This window comes from Hemitrygon akajei, chromosome 1 (assembly GCF_048418815.1).
Source record: "Hemitrygon akajei chromosome 1, sHemAka1.3, whole genome shotgun sequence".
Taxonomy (NCBI): domain Eukaryota; kingdom Metazoa; phylum Chordata; class Chondrichthyes; order Myliobatiformes; family Dasyatidae; genus Hemitrygon; species Hemitrygon akajei.
In genome coordinates this window covers 24,326,861-24,347,578 of record NC_133124.1, presented here as the reverse complement: position 1 = coordinate 24,347,578, position 20,718 = coordinate 24,326,861, and the positions used below count along the sequence as shown (strand labels likewise).

General features: G+C 39.6%; 1 protein-coding gene and 1 long non-coding RNA gene across 3 annotated transcripts in view; one reads left to right on the top strand and one right to left on the bottom strand.

The window, feature by feature from the left end:
* Positions 1 to 20,718, top strand: part of mib1 (MIB E3 ubiquitin protein ligase 1) — a 148,937-nt gene that overhangs the window by 72,658 nt on the left and 55,561 nt on the right. The gene's annotated exons all lie outside the window — the stretch shown is intronic.
* Positions 5,115 to 20,415, bottom strand: LOC140724767 (uncharacterized). Its single transcript, XR_012098172.1, has 2 exons — positions 20,073 to 20,415; positions 5,115 to 5,341 (listed from the first exon to the last, which is right to left on the bottom strand). It is a non-coding gene; the product is annotated as an uncharacterized lncRNA (long non-coding RNA).

Below are 20,718 nucleotides of genomic sequence, written 5' to 3'. Positions count from 1 at the left end.
AACCCACTGACTCTCATAACTACCTCGACTGTACCTCTTCCCACCCTGCCAAATGCAAAAATGCTATTCCCTATTCCCAGTTCCTCTGTCTCCGCCGCATCTGCTCCCAGGATGAGGCTTTCCGTTCAAGGACATCTCAAATGTCCTCTTTCTTTAAGGATCGTGATTTCCCTTTTACCGTCATCAATGATGCCCTCATTCGAATCTCCTCCATTTCCCGCACTTCGGCCCTCACCCCATCCTCCCGTCACCACAACAGGGACCGAGTTCCCCTTGTCCTCACCTACCACCCCACCAGCCTCTGGATCCAGCATATTATCCTCTGCAACTTCCGCCACCTTCAACAGGATCCCACCACTAAGCACATCTTTCCCACTCTACCCCTCTCCGCTTTCTGCAGGGATTGTTCCCTCTGCTACTCCCTGGTCCACACGTTCCTCCCCAGAGATCTCCCGCCTGGTACTTATCCCTGTAAGCGCAAGTGCTACACCTGTCCCTACACCTCCTCTCTTACCACCATTCAGGCCCCCAAACAGTCCTTCCAGGTGAGGCAACACTTCACTTGTGAGTCTGTTGGGGTCATCTATTGCATCCAGTGCTCCAGGTATGGCCTCCTCTACATTGACGAGACCCGACGCAGATTGGGGGACCGCTTCATTGAGTACCTCCACTCTGTCCGCCACAATAGACAGGGTCTCCTGGTTGCCACCCACTTCAACTCTGCTTCACTTGCCCATTCGGATATGTCCATACATGGCCTCCTCTACTGCCATGATGAGGCCAAACTCAGGTTGGAGGAGCAACATCTCATATACCGTCTGGGTAGTCTCCAGCCCCTTGGCGTGAACATTAAATTCTCCAACTTCTGGTAATTCCCTCCCTCTCCCTTCACCCATCCCAGTTCCACTCTGCCTCCTCCTTCAGCTGCCTATCACCTCTCTCATGATTCTGCCTTCTACTACACAGTGCTTTCACCTTACATTCCTTCTTCCCCTTTCCTGCCTATCCCTCCCTGCTTTCTCCTTCCCCACCCCTTGATCTTTCCTCTGATTGGTTTTTAACCCGACACCCACCAGCCTTCTCCTTCCCACCCTCCCCCCACCTTCTTTATAGGGCCTCTGCCCCCTCCCTCTTCAGTCCTGACGAAGGGTTTGGTCCGAAAAGTTGACTGCTCATTTCCATGGATACTGCCCGACCTCCTGAGTTCCTCCAGCATGTTGCTTTGACCCCAGCATCTGAAGTGTACTTTGTGTTTAGCATCCTTGTAAGTCTCCTCTGCACCCTTTCTATGGTTTCCACGTCCTTCCTGTAGTGAGGAAGGATGAACTTGGTTCATGGTATCACTTTAAATGTTCCTTCTCTTTGTTTAGTTACAACCTGGGTGTTTCCAGGGGTTGTAGCAATTCTTTCAAGGATATTTTTAAAACATTTTTAATTCTTTTACGCTCCCCATCTAGTAATCTTTTCCATGACAGATCTCAGAAGTGTCAAGGGCTGTAAATGACTTGGGAGCTCAGTGCTGGGAACTTGGCCTGGGATAGGATAGTGACACTGGTTTGCTTATCTTGCAAGTGGATTTGAAGTATTTTGTCATGTGGTGTTACCTCTGCAGTTGCTTCAAGTGCCTGATACAGGTAGTTTGTATCTTGAGGAAAATAGGAAGGCAGGGATCACTGCTGCCCAGAGTTATGTGCTGGGTTGAGGTCTTGATTTTCAAAGAACTTTTTCCTGAGACAGAATATTGCTCTGAAGTTGATGGTATCATTCACAATGTTGTCAATTAACCAATAACTTGTTCACTGATGTTGCTTGAGTTCTGCGCAAGTACACTGCTCCAGACCTCAGTTCAGTCTTGGTCAGTGCATGAACAGACGTGCTTAATTCCAAAGGTTAAAGTCACTGCCTTTGACATTAATGAAGTGTTTGACTGATTGTCTCATCAATGGGGCTGATTTAAAGTAAAGTAAAAGGAAATTTGGAGAAAAGCTATGATTTTTGGTGAGATATCAGCAGTAAGAATTCAGAGCTGTTTTGCTCTCTGCTGTTTCAAGTATTCAGACTTGGAAATGCCAGAAACAGGCGGAAGGGAAAATGAAATTATTTCACTACTTTAAGTTAGGACCTATGAAGAAGTTATCGTCAATCATATTGAATGTTACCTTTGGACTCCACTGTACACAGCTCTCATCTTTGACTCCAAGAAGCTGTTTGCATGCGACAGCAGCCACAGCCCAGTCCAGCGTTTTGACGAGCGGGCCAAACTGGGTGAGGTTAGCTGCTGTTTCATATCCTGGTGAGTTAGGGACATGTATGTCCTAACATGCAAAGTCATCTCTGCTGGTCTGGGCGGATGAGATGTACAGTGAGATCCAATGGCCAGGAAGACAGTTCTGCAATGCTCCGTGGAGAGCAAAGGGCAAGACTAGGCTCAGAAGAAACCACAGTCATCCACTGCAACCAGGGAAGACCCCAGTTTTGATGTCTATCCCTACCACACATTCCAAGGTCAAGAGAGTGGACTGTCCCAGTCTAATGGATTTTCCTCTTTAAAAACACTCCCATGCAGGTTTCCTGTCATCATCGGATATGGCAGATACACACCAGTACTTTTGATAGTATTCTAATTTGTTCTGTATTTCATTTAAATAAATAATTTGTTGCTCAATTTAAACAGCAGTTTGTCCTTTTTTAATTTCTTTTGTAATGAAACTTTTCCATGAAACTTTGGCTAATTGGGGCAGCTGTTTAGTTGAGCCAAAATGTATTTGTCCTAATGTGTTGCGATTAACCAAAATCCATTGTGATTTTAAAATTGATGCGTAGCAAAGAGGATCACAGACTGAAGTAACAAAGTATCATGAAGAAGTGACTAAACTGAGAATATACATTTTGGATAATGTAGGGATGGAAAGTGTTGTAAAGAAGGAATATTCAAGATATTCCTGGTAAGGTGCACTGACTGGAATCTTAAATAATAATTGTCTTGTGTACTAAACAATACTCTACAGATGAGGAAGTTTGAACCTGAAAGAAAATTTGAGCAATTTGAATGCTACTTACACACTGTAAATCAGTTGGGGCAAAAATGAGACATGCTGATGATCTTGCACAACAGCCTGACATTTCTCTCAGCTTATGTCAGAATAGCTTTACATTTGTATCGTTGTATATGCTTCAAGAGTAAGTGAAAGAAATGGAGTACAAGTTTGGAGGAAATATAATATTGTGGGCAATGGGTAATTCAGGTGGCCCAGACAAGGATTGGGGCAGGCAAGGGAGAAAATGTTGCCTCTCACATGGCACAAGTTACGACTAATTTTGAGTCATTCATCCAAAACAAATTTAAATAATGTGAACTCTGCTTTTATGTACTATAAACCTTGATCTTTAGAAATTTTGTGGATATATAAAACTGCAATAAAAATTCAAATTGTAATATTTAAAGCAGGAAACAGTTTATATTTATCAATATGGCTAGTCAATTAATTCTGTAATTTTAAACATAATAAATTATGGAGAACCCATGTAAACAAAAATTAGTTATAGTGGCTGAAAACCGATTGTACTGCAAGAAGCATAACTGGTACAGATGTATTAGAAACAGCAATTGCTTTAAAATGTTACGTTTATTGATATGAACAGTGTGGAAAGAGCAACACAATAAACAATAGCTCATGTTAAACAAACGGTAAATATGAACTTAATGGGCTAGTGGTATAGCGGCATCAGCACCGGACTTTGAGGTGAATGGTCCCGAGTTCAAATCTGGGTGGCTCCTTATAGTGTTGAGTTAACAACTCAGCCTTGAGTGCACTAAAATCTTTGCTGTGCAATTTTTTTGCCTAGTGACGACATTATTTGTGTTCTGAATAAGTTCTGCAATAAAAACAGTATAAATAAGCTACTTCTAAAATCTCCAGACAAATCATTGCAAACTCCACTTTGTCAACACAGTCCTCATCAGAAACCAGAAAAGAAAACGTGATTGTTTATGATCATGAAATATACTTAACACGCCAACAAGGTAAAGGAAGACAACCTGTTGTGTATATTTAAAATCCCGTTGTGCACTAGTAGCAAAAGGTGTGTACTTGCGCACAAATGCACACCTTAAGAGGGAGCATTGCTCATTTTTTTAAAAAACACAAAATGCTGAAGAAGTGGCATCTTTGCCGCCTGATGCGCCACAAGGTGCAGAGAGGAGTAACTGTGAACTTGGAGTAGATTGATTTCTGTTCACTGATACCAGACTCGCTGATTATAGATTATTTAGTTACTCAACTTTTATGCCATTTCATGCCTATCTAAAGCAAATTTTAATGAGTGACTTTCTATTTTAAGATAACTTGAATAAAACTATTATTCAATAAGTAAACATGAGGTCAGTATGATATGTCCTGCAAGAACAAAACATGGGATTAGAAGCTTTTCCATTAAGTAGCTGAGCAGTTCTGTTGCAGTACCATCCTTCTGTTGGCAATAACTCATATGTATGAAAGCACTCACCTGTCAAAGCTCTCTCAAACCTGGTGTTTTGAGAAGATTTCTCATTCTTCCATACTTCATTGAATATAGATCCAACTTATTTGACCATTTTTCAAGTGTAAATTCCTTATTCCAGGGAATTAACCCAGTGAATCTTCCCTCCACTGTTTCGTATGCAAGTTTATACTTAAATATGACTAAAAACTGTTTCATCAGCACCTCCAGCTACTATATTCCATTCCCTAATGGACACTGTTCCATTAAGACCCTAATTGTTAGCATGTAGATACATGAAGTAATGTTTCATGCTCCAGGATCCCCACTTTACTGCAAGATTTTGTAGTCTCACTCCATTTAACCACTTGATATATTGTGACCAACCCAATGTGCTGTTATCTTCTACAATAGCCTTTTATGTCAAATGACTCTGGAACTGTAAATGTCTTGCTGTACATAGCATTTGAAAAGTAAGTTGATTTAATTGTAACCCTCAGGTTCTGCGGGCTGCGTAGGTCTAAGGAAGATGATCCACAGCCCTACCAAACATGTGAAATTGAGGTCCAAAACCTGTTTGTGACTTGTTACCCTGTTACAAATCAGAACCATGAAATAACAGACAGTACACCATATGCAGTTAAACGATTTAACTTTATAATTCTTAATTTGACTAAAGGATTAGTCAAGAAAGACAAAAAGAAAAGGGCACATTTTAATGAAACAATCTATTGTGCACAAGTTGGAGCTCATGGTTTTCCTTTCGCCGATCCTCCATCAATTTCCCTGGGCTTCATTGACTCCCGGCCCCACTCCATGTCTACAACCTCTCCTTTCTGACGTCTTCTCTCTCCATCTCCCGCTGAACAAAGGAACCAGATCTTCTCAGTGTCAGGCACACAGCACGAAAACACACTCCCCTCATTGGATGGCTTGCATTCCAAAGCACTCCTTATCTCTAACCATAACCCAAACACTGCTTCTACAGAAAGACCATTACATTAGCAGTTGAACCCTTTCCCAGGGTGTTACACAATAAAAAGAAAATACCAGCTAAGAATGTGTAAACTATTTGGAGGAATTATTAGAAATTTACAGCACAGAAGGAATTCATTGTTGTAATGTCAACTGGATATGATGCTTCAGCTCATTCCCATTTCCTTGTTTGCATTGCATTGCCCTGTAGATTATGGTTACTCAAGGACTATCCAGATATTTTTTTAAACCTGTGATGGGTTCTGCCTCCACCATCATTTCAGACACTCTCAGTGAGTGTGGGGGAAGTAAAATCTTAATCTAACTAGGATCATTAGCTTCACAGCTAAAAATGATTTCATTATTTTCGTTAGTTATTCTTTGAATAATGTTGATGCTTTTTGTTAATGCTGGTAATTTTCTCTTTTGTACAATCCAGCCTTGATGTAGTCAGAAGGATGGTACTCAGTCAACATCTTGATAAATAAAAGCTATGGAAAATTCAGTCAGTTATGTTTGACAGTGCAGTGTGAGTTTGATGTGCGAGTGACAGAACTTTCTATGGTGGCTACAGTTTTTTTTTGCCAAATGGAAAGTGGAGCATATCCTGTTTGCCTTTGAACCTCAGGCCAGATCTTTGGCTCTTCATGGTGACTGCACCAACTTGACATTGCTAGACTAAGGATTTGCTGTCAAGGTTCTTCTAGCTATTAGGAATATTGAATTTTTTCAGACCTTGATAAATCCCGTCAGTGTGTCAAATCTCATTTATTTTCTATGTTCTGATGCTGAGGTACATCCTAGGATGCACTGAGACACATCATGAGTAATATAATCTGAGATCATCAGGTGTTTCAGGTCTTTCAACAACACTCTTGCCCAGACGACCCAACCAGCGTTGATCAGGCTCCAGTTTGTGTCCCAGCAGCATTGGTCCACGGTCACAGTTCTTGATCCACAGCCATCAGGAGGCTCATTTAGCAGCCTCTAAGACAGTTCTGAAGGCTTTTTTCTTTGCAGCCCTTGTACAGCCATGGGAAGAGTAGGTTCTGTAGAGCGAGCTGCCAGTAAAACTTATACACCCCACCTTTATAGGCTCATATTGTGCCATCCACCGTTGTCTTTGTTTTCTTGTTAATAATAAAACGCCATAGCCAAATTTAAGCCCAATCTTATAGATACATTCCTACTGAGTTAAAGGCTTTCTATAAGTTCATGATTATTGTGTAGATTTGATTCCTGTTCTCAGCTTTCTCTTATATAAATTCCAGTTTATGAAGAACATGGCTGATATGGAGCCAAAGGGTCAAAGATTTAAGGTAATGAATCAAGGCTGGCATTTCCTTGCACACTTTTTCAGGTAGCTTGCTAAATAGAGGTCCCAACTCTAATTGATAGGAAATCAAGGAGTTTGGTCAACACTTGGCTCCCAGCGAACTTGAATAAAATTTAATGTTTGGTCTAAATTCTGTATAAAAACTGTCTGCTATGTTTGCATCTATTGCAATAGAGACTGCATTTAAAAATATGTCATTGTTAAGTGAAGAAGAAGGATACTACCGTAGCTGACAAGTGAAGTCAGAGCCAAAGTATAAGCAAAAGAGAGGGCATACAAGGAAGCCAAAACTAGTGGGAAGCTAGAGGATTGGGAAGCTTTTATAAACTTAGAAAACCTACAGCATAATACAGGCCCTTTGGCCCACAATGCTGTGCTGAACATGTACACACTGTAGAAATTACCTAGGGTTACCTATAGCCCTCTATTTTTCTAAGCTCCATGTACCTATCCAGGAGTCTCTTAAAAGATTATATTGTATCAGCCTCCACCACCGTTGCTGGCAGCCCATTCCACACACTCACCACTCTCTGTTTTGGGGGGTGAAAAACTTACCTCTGAAGGAACTTGCAGAAAGAAACTAAGAAGGTCATTAGGAAGGAAAAGATGAATTATGAAAGGAAACTGGCACCTAATATCAAAGGTGATACTAAAAGCTTTAAGTATATAAAGGGTAAAAGAGAGTCGAGGGTAGATATAGGACCAATAGAAAATGACGCTGGAGATATTGTAATGAGAGATGCAGAGATGGCAGAGGAACTGAATGTGTATTTTGCATCAGTCTTCACAGCGGAAGACATCTACAGTATACCAGACAATCAAGAGTGTAAGAGAAGTGAAGTATCTGCAGTGAAAATTATGACAGAGAAGGTGCTCAGGAAGTGTAATGGTCTGAGGGTGAATAAATCTCCTGGATCTGATGGAATGCCCCTTCAGGTTCTGAAGGAAGTAGCTGAAGAGATTGCAGAGGCATTAACAATGTTCTTTCAAGAATCGATAGATTCTGGTATCATACCGGATGACTGGAAAATTGCAAATGTTACTCCGCTATTTAAGAAGGGTGGGAGGCAGCAGAAAGGAAACTATAGACCTGTTAGCCTGACATCTGTGGTGGGGAAGTTGTTGGAATCAATTGTTAGGGATGAGATTACAGAGTACCTGGAGGCATATGACAAGATAGGCCAAAACCAGCATGGTTTCCTGAAAGGAAAATCCTGCCTGACCAACCTACTGCAATTTTTTTGAGGAAATTACAACCAGGGTGTAGACCAAGGAGATGCAGTAGATGTCGTGTACTTGGATTTTCAGACGGTCTTTGACAAGGTGCTGTACATGAGGTTGTTTAGCAAGATAAGAGCCCGTGGAATTACAGGAAGTTACTAGCATGGGGGAGCATTGGCTGATCGGCAGAAAACAGAGAGTGAGAATAAAGGAATCCTATTCTGGCTGGTTACCAGTGCAGTTTCACAGGGGGTCAGTGTCGGGACCGCTGCTTTTTACGAGTTATGTCAATGATTTGGACTATGGGATGAATGGATTTGTGACTAAATTTGTTGATGATACAAAGATAGGTGGAGGAGTGGGTAGTGTTGAGGAAACAGAGAGCCTGCAGAGAGTCTTAGATAGTTTTGGGGAATGGGCAAGGAAGTGGCAGATGAAATATAATGATGGAAAGTGTATGGTCATGCACTTTGGTGGAAGAAATAAATGGGCAGACTTTTATTTAGATGCGGCGAGAACTCAAAATGCAGAAATGTGCAGGATACCCTAAAGGTTAACCTCCAGGTTGAGTCGGTGGTGAAGAAGGTGAATGCAATGTCGGCATTCATTTCTAGAGGTGTAGAATATAAGAGCAGCGATGTGATGTTGAGGCTCTATAAGGCACTCATGAGACCACAGTTTGTGTGCAGTTTGGGCTCCTTATTTTAGAAAGGATATATTGACATTGGAGAGAGTTCAGAGAAGATTCACAAGAGTGATTCCAGGAATTTGGTGGAGTCCTTAATAATGGACGCCACTTTTTTGAGTTATCACTCCTTGAAGATGACCTGGATACTTTGTAGGCTAGTGCTCATGATGGAGCTGACAAAGTTTACAACTCTTTAGAGCTTACTTCGATCCTGTGCATTAGCCCCCCTACCCCCATACCATACAGTGATGCAGCCAGTTAGAATGCTGTCCACCTTACATTTGTAAAAAGTTGCATTCAAGGCAAGTCAGGGAAATTATAATAGAGAAACACAAAACTGCGGAAGGGTACAAGACCATCTCAAAGGCACTGAACATATTTCTGGAGTTCAGTATAGTCCATCATGAAGAGGTGGGTAATATGCGACAGCATAGCCACACTGCCTAGGTCAGGCTGCCCGTCTAAACTTGGAGAAAAGTAACACTTGTAAGAGAGGTTACTGTGAACCCAACAGTCACCTGAATGAGCTTCAGAAGTCAATGGCTGCAACTGGAGATGAAGTTCATGGCTCTGCAATTTCTAAGGCCTTGCACAAAAATGTTATTTATGGAAGAGTGGCAAGGAAGAAGCCCTGGATTTTAAAAAGAAAAAACATACCCTTGCCCATAAAGGCTTTGCAATGTGCCACTTAGAATATACTGTAATGATGTGGAAGAAGGTTTTATAGTCGGATGAGACTAAAGTGGAACTTCTTGGTCTCAATAGTAAAGTGTAAACCTAGTACTGTTCATCAGCCAGGTAACACCATCCCTATTGTGAAGTATGGTGAAGGTAGCATCATGCCATGGGGATGCTTTTCAGCAGCAGGGACTAGAAATCTGCTCAGGATTGATGGGAAGACGAATGCTGCTAAATACAGAGAGATCCTGGATTAAAAACTTGCTAGCCTCTGCTAGAAAGCTTAAACTGGGGAGGAAGTTCGCCTTTCAGAGGGACAATGACCCAATGCACACTGCCAGGGCAACCATGGAGTGGCTTCAGTTGAAGGAAATTGACGTCTTTACGTGGCCCAGTCAGAGTTCTGACATTAACCTGATCGAGCATCTCTGGCAAGACCTCAAGAGTTGAAGGATGGCCGGTTCTGCTGGCTGTTCTGCGACTATTACTTGGCTCTGCGCTGAATTGAAGCTGTGGCCTGCTCCTTCTGCACTGATGCCTGGCTTCTTGTCTTTCGTAAAACTTCAGTTCTGAATACTATTTGCTTACTTTTATTGTTTGCGCAATTTGTTTATTTTTCCTTTCTGCACATTGGGTGTTTGACAGTATTTGTTTAAGTGCGTTCTTTTCAGTTTCATTGTTTTGTGGCTGCATGTATAGAGATGAATCGCAAGGTTGTATAATATACCTACTTTGATCATAAATGTACTTTGAACTTTGAAGATTGCTGTCCATTGCCACTCCCCGACTAACCCAGCACAGCTTGAGCAATTGAGCAAGGAAGAACGGACAAATCTTGCTCCTTCACATGTGCAAAGCTAGTAAAGACTTAGTAGAAAAATGTTACTAGCTGTGAGAGGTGGTTCAACTAAGTACTCAGCAAAGGGGGATAGTTAGTTTTGAACTGCTGACATCCAGTTTTTGAATTTTAGTTTTTCATGCTTTACAATTTCTTCTGCTTTTTGAACTCCACTGTGGTGGGGGTGGGGGGAAGGAGCATGTGATTCACAAATCAAAATTCTCAGTTAAATTGATCAAAATCCCTAGTTGTAATACTCGTGTGAGCAAAGGGTTGGGTTTTGAATACTTTTACTAGGCACAGTATTATTTTTTTCTGTTCTTTTCATTTATCAGCATTGTAATATTTCAATTTTGCTGCTACTCTGAATTTCCTCTGCAAAGTTAACTAGGGTCATTGATTTTCTGAGTAATCCAGGGTATGCTAAGAAAGTGCATATTTTTCTTTGCCATTTATTTTCGGCTCAATCTGAATTTGGCCAATAGCCAATAGTCCTTCAGAGAGTCTTAACAGTTAACCTGGGATATTTATGAAGGAGATTGATTTAAGCACAGTTTTCTCCTCCTAAACATATTATGGATGTTATTCATTGTTAATCAAGTAAAATAAAATTATTTTGAGTTTCTATTTAGTATTCCTTTGTTCAACACCTCCCTCCCTCCCTCCACCCACACTTTTTAAATAAATACCAGTGATATTGTCATCATGCATATGTTTTACTTGATTTTGCATAAGTTTATATATAATCTTGCTGCCTACTTATTGTCAGTGTACATCTGATTTCTTAATGTGTTTTATTTAGTCTTTATCCCAAGTACTGAATGTGCCTTTCAACTTGTGTCAGTCAGTATCTGTAACTGCATTGCAGATGTCTGGATCTACCTCTGTGAAGGTGACAAAAGGATGCTCAAGGATACTGCTGTAAAACCATGAACAAATTAGCAAAAAACATTTTAGTTATCTCTGATTTCCAGATACCTTGGCTGTGCATCTTGTCTTTTTGCAGTCTTATAAAAGACTTAAAACTGTTGAACTGAGTATTTTAAATCTAAACGTATTTATTTGCTAGGAAAGCTCATAAGATACAGCAATGAGACCAGCTTTATGTAGTAGATGTTTGGTGTGTCATATAATATATCTGATAATATAGCAAAATCATAGGTACATATTTTAACTGAAATAGACAATGAATGTGGTGTTAAATTCACAAATATTTCAGTACATACTAACATGTATATGTGAATCCAAATGAGTGTTTTGCGACCTTTGTATAATTTTTCACAATCAATCAAACAATTGTAATGCCATGGCATTGTTTCAAAATTGACCACCACTTTAAAGAATATCTTCTACCAATAATTTGCTCTGAATCCAACAATTTGGGTACCCCTTTAATGTCTTTGCTTTCTTAGTGGTATTGTACTTCCTGGCAATGGTAAATATTCTAATACCACCCTTAACCTTACATTTTAACTTGTACGGATTTTAGTTTGTTCATCTTTACTGATGCAGCAAAAATGAACTGTCTGCCAAATGCCACTCATAACCATAGCTCAGATAAGTTTTAAATTTGTTCTTTTCATTTAGAACACTCCACAGTTTCAGTGTAAATAAACAAATAGCTTCAAATTGCATTTAGAGAATAGCAACACACACAAAATGCTAGAGAAATCAGCAGACCAGGCAGCATGTATGGAAAAGAGTAAGTAAACAGTCAACATTTTGGACCGAGATCCTTCATCAGGACTTTGGCATTTTGTGTGTGTTGCTTTGGATTTCCAGCATCTGAAGATTTTCCCCATCTTTGGAGAATAGTATTTAGTTTTTCCTTTCTATAAAAAGTAAACCTGAATTAGAATATTTGAAAACCAGTTATTAAATTAATGTTCATAGAATGACTTTGTCAAATGTATGGATGGAAAGTGAATACTGTTTTCACTCTTGCTCCTGTTGTGATTAATGCATAACAATAGCTGGTTGAAGGGGACCAAATCCATTGAAAAGTAGATTTGGTTCCATTTTCAATCTGCAGATGTTGGAAATGCAAGCAACACATTCAAAATGCTGGAGGAACTCAGTAGGGCTGGAGAAAAAAAAGATCAGCGTTCATTTTACTGGCTTTAGTAAAGCATTGGCTATTGAGAAAAGTATTTTTTTATGTTCTCAGTTTGCCAGCTTCCCCTTCCTCAGTAAAACTGTTGATGTTATTTGTTTCTACATCTTTTGCTTTAAACTTTAGCAGTTTTGTCCTTGAACACCTGTTTGAACAGGGTTGATTTGTTCAGAATGTTCCACTGGATGAATTATTATGACTAATGTCACATTGTGTTTAGTAATTGGTTGTTCTGCTCATTGCCGCTTCTAGCACCACATCACTGCCATTTTATTAAAGTGTCATATGGTGGAACAGTAGTGACAAAGTTAGCTGTAAATTGAGTTCACAATAAAGCAATAAAATGCGTTTGGATGGCTGGTTGAAGAGCATTGTGCTTTCGCATGTCAGTTGCTGGTCCTAGGACCATATTCTTCCTATCGGGATGCATTTGGTTTCTGGAAGGCTGTCTCATAGGCCCAACACAGCATACCACATTACAGGATGCCTTCCACGTGGTCAGCTGTACTTCCTAAAGTGCCTTGGTAGTCATTGAGGCCCAAGCGCAGTGCCTGTCAGATCTGTTATTCACAAGCATTCAAAAATATCCAGGAAATACTAAAGAAATGCAAGTTTAAAAAAATACAGATTAAAATTAACAAGCAATACTTAACTGGAGGAACTCAATGGGTTGAGTAACATCTGTAGGGTGAGAGGTGGTGGAGGAACTGTTGACATTTTAAGTTAAATCCTTGCATCAGATCTCATCAGGTCTGTGGGGTTTCAACCTGCAATATCCACATTCTTTTCCCTCATGCCTCAGAGATGTGATTCAACCCACTGAGTTCCTCCAGCAAGTGCTTGTCATCCACGTCCCAGCGTCTGCAGTTTCTTGTGACTGCAAAGTTACTTGTACAGATAAAAGTAAATGTATTTGAACTAAGTTAAGTTGTGAATGTCTGCGTGTGGTGCTGCAGGCAGATTTTTGTTCTCTTTCACTTCATTGGACTGTTGTACAACAATAACTTGAAGATTGAGAGAGAAAATTGAACACATCTGTGCAGAGCCATTGGTCAAGTCACATCCACTGGCACAGTTCAGATCTGGAACAGAGACTGCAGTTTCTCTTCTAGCTCTGTGATTTTGATGCTTTAATGCTAAATAATATCAATATCTGTTTACTGTGTGTAAGGCAGATGCTTGGAAATTTTAATGTACAATCAGCAAATGCTCAAGTTTCTGTATGATCTGAGGTAGTCAGTTTGAAAGGTGTGACTTTAGTGATTGGAAAAGATGTATATTACTATAAAAAGGAAGTGTTCCCCTGTTATTGTATTAACAGTGACCTTCCTTCTGTTCTTGAAATGTGTCTGATTCGAAAGGTAAATGAAATTTCTCAAAGCAATGTGTATTTTTAATTTGTATGTTGCCAGTGTTTGTTACTTTGGGTACTGGAAGGTCCTAAGTAGATTTGATTAAAGTAATGCAAAACAGAGCTCCTTGAATATGAACCGTATGATATTTTGACTTCTGGTGCAGCAGTGAGAAAAGAAAATTGTGTTTTGTTTTTCTCTGATCGTTATTGAATTAAGAATAGGAGTACAGTGAATTCCAGTTAATTTGAACATATCAGGACCAATTTATTTTGGCCCAGTGAAGTGGCTGCCCTGATTAGACAAAGTTTTATAAAACAGTTAAAAAGGTATAAAGAAAGACTAATCACTTTTTAATGGAGTAACAACTGATGTATTTAAGTGAAATACTGAACAAATTAGAACACTACAAATACTATTCCAGTATTATAAAACTGTTAGCTCCTAATAGTTATCAACAAATCCTGTGTATGTTGCTGTGTTCTGCTGATTGGCTGTAAAGAAACAAAATCAGTGTAGGCACCTTGTGGAGATAATGGACTACCTCTTCCCTCCTCACCACCTCCCCGCCCCCCGCAGCCTCTCCTCCCACCTCTCCCCGCAGCCTCCCCTCCCCACCTTCCCCCCCCCCCCCCCCCCCCCCCCCGCAGCCTCTTGGCCCAAAACTTTGAACTGTTTACTCTTTTCCTTAGATGCTGCCTGGCTTACTGTGTTCTCCAGTTTTTTTGTGTGTGTTGCTTGGATTTCCAGCATCTGCAGATTTTCTCTTGTTTGAGATTAAGCAGATGTTGGAATTACAAAGCAACACACAGAATAAGTTGGAGGAACTCGGCAGTTTAGGCATCATCTATAGAAATTATCAAATTGGGGAATTGAGAATGGGGAGAAGGGTGTTGAAATGGGCCTGGCAAATCTAAGGGCTAGGTGGTAGTTTGAGGCAAAGTTGATGAAATTGACAAGTTCAGCATGGGTGTGTGAAGCAACACCAAAGTGGTTGTCAGTGTAGCACAGAAGGAGTTGGAGAGTAGTATCAGGGAAGGCTTGGAACGTGCATTCTTCCATGTAGCCAGTGAAAAGGGAGGCATAGCTGGGGTTCTTGCAGGTACTCATGGCTACATCTTACATTTGGAGAAACGTGGGAGGAGCTGGAAGAGAAATTGTTGAGGGTGAAGACCAGTTCCGCCAGACTGAGGGTGGTGTTGGAGGGATTGGGTCTATTGCTGAGAAAGAAGTGGAGAGCTTTAAGGCTGCCTTGATGGGGGATATAAGTGTATAAGGACTGGGCATCCAAGGTGAAAATGAGATGATCAGGGCCAGGGAATTGAAAGTTGCTGAAGAGATCGGGAGTGTGTGAAGTGTCGTGGAGAAAGTTTGCAAGGGACTAAAGCAAGGGGGACAACATGAAGTCGAGATATGTGGACATGAGTTCAATGGGGCAGGCGCAGGCAGAAACACTGGGTCTACCAAGACAGTCAGATTTGTGTAGTGTAGGGTAAATTAATTATGAGATTGGTGATGGTGAATGGGAGGTTCCCAAAATTGATGAGGTTTGTGATGTTGCTGGAGACAATATCCTGATGCTTTTGAGTGGGGTCATTTTTAAGAGCTAAGTAAGAGGAGGTGTCTGAGAATAAATTGTGACATAGGTTGTGGAGGAACTGTGTAACTAGGACCTTTGTAGAAGGTAGGTAGGACCATTTTAGAATGTCCCAGAACACTTCAGAGCCAATTAAGTGCTTAAATTGTAGTTGCTGTAGCATGATGAAAAATGTAACAGAAGGGAAGAGCGGAATTATGAATCTCTCCAAATAGCTGCCAATATTTTGATTGAATTAATTAGTTATCAACTTCTATTTAAATTTTCAGAATCTACAATTAATTTCCATCAGTAGGCTGTAAAGGGACTTTGTTTATGTAAATTTGATTGGAGACACTCACTGGAACGAGCACATTATTAGTTCAGCCTTCAGGAATTGCATGTTCCTAATCAGAAGATATACTAAGGTATTAAAGTGTTGGGTGTTACGGCTGTTTTACCAGTGCTTTCTTCAAGATTTAACTATTGGTGCATTTTGAAGGTTTTTGTTATTTTTTATGAACAGAATTCAGAGACTGAAATGTTAATATTTAATATTGTTATTTTCTAGCTGTGCTGCACCTTATTTAAAATGCTCTGTCTCACATTTAATAAGCTTGACTTTACATTTGTAATGCTTTTTTTAAAAAAAAAGTCACAGAAGAATCAACCTAAGGGGTGTTCTGTTTTGGTATTCCAAATTAGTCAAATCATTGAACCTTTGTGTGCCAATGAACCTTTATATTTAAAAGTAACTTAAGCTGCTAATATTGTTGTAGCTCTAATATTAATTTAAACCAGAAGTGATTTACTGTTCACTAAGAATGCTACTGACATCAGTAGCAGGTCAGTTATTGGAAGTTTTTTAAATGGGACTGGATATTTGGTTAGACAGGGACTGATTAGGAATAGTCAACATGACTTTGTGTATGGTAAGTCAAGTCTAAGCAACCTTTTCAAGTTTTAGCAAAACCTTTGACAAGGTCCCACATGGGAGGTTGGTCAAGGAAGCTCATTCATTTGATATGCAGGATGAGTTAGTAAATTGGATTAGACATTGGCTTTGTGGGAGATCCCAGAGAGTGGTAGTAGACGGTTGCTCCTCTGACCTGGAGGCCTGTGACTAGTGACACTAGTATGCCTCGGGGATCGTTGCAAGGTCTGTTACCATTTTGTCGTCTACCATGATGTGGATAATAATTGTAGTAAACTGGATCAGCAAAGTTGTGGATAATTCTAAAATTGGAGGGGATGTAGACAGCAAGAAAGGCTATCCGAACTTTTAGTGGAATTTGGACCAGCTGAAAAAATGGCAGATGGAACTTAATGCAGACAAGTATGAGGTGTTACAATTTGGGAGGACATACCAGAGTAGGCCTTGCACAGTGACCTGTAGGGCACAGAGGAATGTGGTAGAACTTGGATCTGGGAATACAGATTCACAATTCTTTGACAGCGGTGTCACAAGTAGATAGGGTTGTAAAGAGAGCCTTTGGCATATTGGCCTTCATAGATTAAAGTACAGAAGTTTGACTACAGAAGTTTGACTGTTGCATTGAAATTGGATAAGATGTTGATGAGGACTGATTTGGAGTATTTTGGGCACTGGTCACCTGCCTACAAGAAAGATATCAATAAGATTGAAAGAGTCCAGTGAAAATTTACAAGGATGTTGCCAGGACTCAAGGGCCTGAGTAAGAGGAAAAGGTTGTATAGGTTAGGATTTTATTCTCTAGAGCATAGAAGAATGAGGGGAGATTTAAAAGTGGTGTACACAATTATGAGGGGTATACAGGTAAATAGGGTAATATAGGATAAATGCAAACAGGCTTATTTTGCTGAGGCTGTGTGAGACTAGAATTACAGGTCCTGAGTGTTAAGGGTTAGAAGGGAACTGTTTAAGGGGAACATGAGGGGGAACAACTTCATTCAGAGGGTGATGAGTGTGCAACAAGTTGCCAGTGGAAGTGGTGGATTCTGGTGATTTCAACATTTAAGAGAAATTTGGATAGGTACTTGGATGAGAGGGGTATGGAGGCCTATGGTCTGGGTGCTGGCCAGTAGGACTAGGCAGGTTAATTGTTACGCACAGACTAGATGGGCCCAAGAGCCTGCTTCTGTGCTGTAGTGCTCAATGATTCTTATAAATTATTTGCTTTGGTTCCCCATTTTGTGTGACATTGCCTCAAGTTCGTGTCTTTTGTACTAGGTGTGTTAAAAGCAGAATTCTCAATTTATTGGACAAACAATAAAATTTAATTAGTTCAGAAGACCAGGAATACTGTTTTTATGTTTTATCAAAACTTTTTCTATAAATCACCAGTAGTGTATTTTAATTTTCCAATGGCTTTATTGGTAAGAGTTCTGTTCTGCTGTGTTTCATATTTATATTGAATGTTCTGTGAATTCTACAAAGAAAACCCAACGTCATACTTTGGCCAGTAGTGTAATGCTTGCTGTTTTATTCAGGAGCTGTATTTATTGCACTTAGATACTTCATGTTGTTTGACATGTTTTAATGAAAATTATTTCAAATTTGTTCTTTCTACATCTTCAGTTATATTGGATGACTTCTACAAATTAAGCTTCAGTTTGATAACTTGTCATTTAAGCTGGTCTTTAATAAGTTGCGCTGTTTGAATATTTAAAAATAAATGCAGGATGCATATTTAACAAACGGCTGTATTAAGCAAAATACTCAGATGTGCATTTTCCTTTAAGCTTTATATAAAGGTGTAAAGTCAGGCAACACATATTGCTTAGTGGCTTTTATTGCTTTACAACCAAATTTGTTACCTGTATTTGTGTTCAACAATAAAAGAGAAATCATTGGCATCTTTAGGCAATATGTATCTAACAGTTTTATTTGTTTTCTATTGTATGTTTTTGCCCACACTTTAGGTGCTTGTGTTCTTCTCAGTTGCTCATTGCCTACCAGAAATACATACTTCTTTACATTCCATAGTTGTTTAAGTTCATATGGGCATATAAAGAAGTATGTGTTCCAGGCAGGGAAAACATATGCAGATCATCTCTCTTGAATATAACTGCTCTAAAATGATGTATTTTGCTATAAGATTCATCTGTGGTTGAAACGTTCTTCCCGCAGTATTAGCAGTATTGCAAGGTTGAACTTGCATATTAGAAATATTGCAGAAAATGCCGTCTTAATCACTTTTGTCAGCTGGAAGTTAATCTTTCACCAAATCTTTCATCAAATACCAGCAGATGCACTTCTTTTTCTGTTCTCTATCCACTTTTCCTTTACCTGCAGAAATTACGTTGATGCTTCTGAGCACATTTCAAATTTCTGTTCATGATCTGTTCTTTGTGTGCACAAAGATTTCTTAATCATTATTTGGAATTATTATTTTTGAGAACCGAAGTTTCTTGCAGTATTTTTGTTTGCATGCAGAACATTAAGGGCATCAGTCATTTTCGTTTTGGAGCCCAGTTCGCTTAGGTTCGTCTTTACTCATTTGACACTTCTAACTAGTATCCTTGATGCTCTGCTACCTAATTAAAGTTCTGATGAACTTGAAAATTATTTCTCAAAATGTTGAGCTGTTGTGTGTAGTATAAAGTACAATCAAATTATATTTTGCAAGGAAACATGATCATAAAGCATTTCTTTAATATAGCATTTTCTTTGTGCACTTGATTCTTCCAGAGCAGGGAAGAACGACAAATCTGTTCAAGCTTTCTCATCAATATAGACAGTACATACGTGAAATATAACTGTTTGCGATTAATGACTCTTTTTCTTCCACCCTCCCCCCTTTCCTGGATTCCACAAGTAATTACTGCCTTAGAAGGAAAATTGCTTGTTTCCAATTGATTATGCAAAGAAAATAGTGCAGTTAAAAAAAAAACTACACAGTTAAAGTTGCTGTTTGGATAGGTTGATTAAGGATTCTTGAGATTTATGAACAATTTAACTGTGAAAGTGCTTTGAGTATGGCGCGGTACTTTTAGCTGTATTATTTCCATAAACGTGTTCTCTGCACATTTGTATTCAGGAATTTCAGTGTTAAACAACAGGATAAGCATTGTAAATTCTTGAAGCACAATATTTTAAAAAATATTGAGAGGTTGAAAACATTTAGAGTTGCAGTTAGAGCAGAAGCAGGGCAAACAGAAGCACTGCAGCATTTGAAAAAATATCAAGCAGGCAGGCTGCATATTTAAAATAGGTTATTGTCGCAGCAATTTCTACTAGTTTCATGCAGGTAAACTCGTAGTTTTTAAAACTAGCTATATTGAAAACTAGTTAGAAGGCAAGCAGGAATCCATGTCTTTTGCTCAATTTTTGAAGACAATTGCTACTGTTGTCTTTTGTCATTGGGATTCTATTGAGCAATGCTTTAAGGTCAGTCCAAATCTCGTACAATTGAAATTACAGCTTTAATTTTTTTTAAACTTGGTTGATAATTTGTGGGACACATGCATATTGCTAACAGCTGGCATTGACAGCAGCACATTAACCTTCTCATAAGCAAAATAAGTTTGTTAAAAACATGCAGTAAATTTTCAATTAAATTAACAACCTTGAGACTGCAGTCATTCAGGCAAAACTATTTGCTGCAGTAGCTAAATCATCCCACTTTTTCCTGGGAAGGCTACACAGATAACTGAAACAGACACCGCACTGAAAAAAATATTTTTCTTAAATGACAGCATGATTCTATTGTTAAGGTTTATGGGGAAATTTAAAGAAGTCTTAAATGGGCAGCTAGTACAAACCTTAGCAGCTTTCGTTTCTCAAAAAAATGAAAGAAACAAACAAGATTGGCCTACATTAGTGGGAAACAAATACCTTATGCTTGCCCTGCCAGAAGTTGAACACAGCAGGGTTGTTGCTCAGGTGATAAGCAGAAGCTGAGAAGCAGAAAGATAAAGAGGGAGAGAGAAGGATGCTGAGAAATGTTCGGCACTTTAGGTGGAAAGATGGATCTTCTGCCTGCTTCGACGCTGCACTGCGTCACTTCTCACTTCTGGCTTTACGTATAGATTGAACATCTGTTGGAGACTACTATGCTTCTTCAAAGGTCAGGTCTGCTGCTGAGGTCAGGGTTTCCGCACTCGAAAAGCTGTTGGATACATTTTAAACTCGGAAGGAAAAACTAAACTGTGCTAGCTTTATAGTCAGCTAAGCATTTGAAACATGCATTACCAGGCAACGAAGCTCTTCAGTATCGCTCCCTCCCTGACCATATTTAGTCAACCATAGCAAAAAATAGCCTTTCAGCTGTCGATCCAAGAGCTGGGGAGTTCTATCGTACGATCAGCCTATTGATTGCTTCTCCTGCAGATCCCTGACAAGGCTGTGCCATTTGGCTTCTATTTTTAGTTGAACCAAATAAAGCAGTCTCTCATGTTTCTACTAATATTTCATAGCTTTTTGGTGTTCCTATACTGCACATGGTAGAGTCTGATGCAATCTGCACTATACTTAGAAGCAC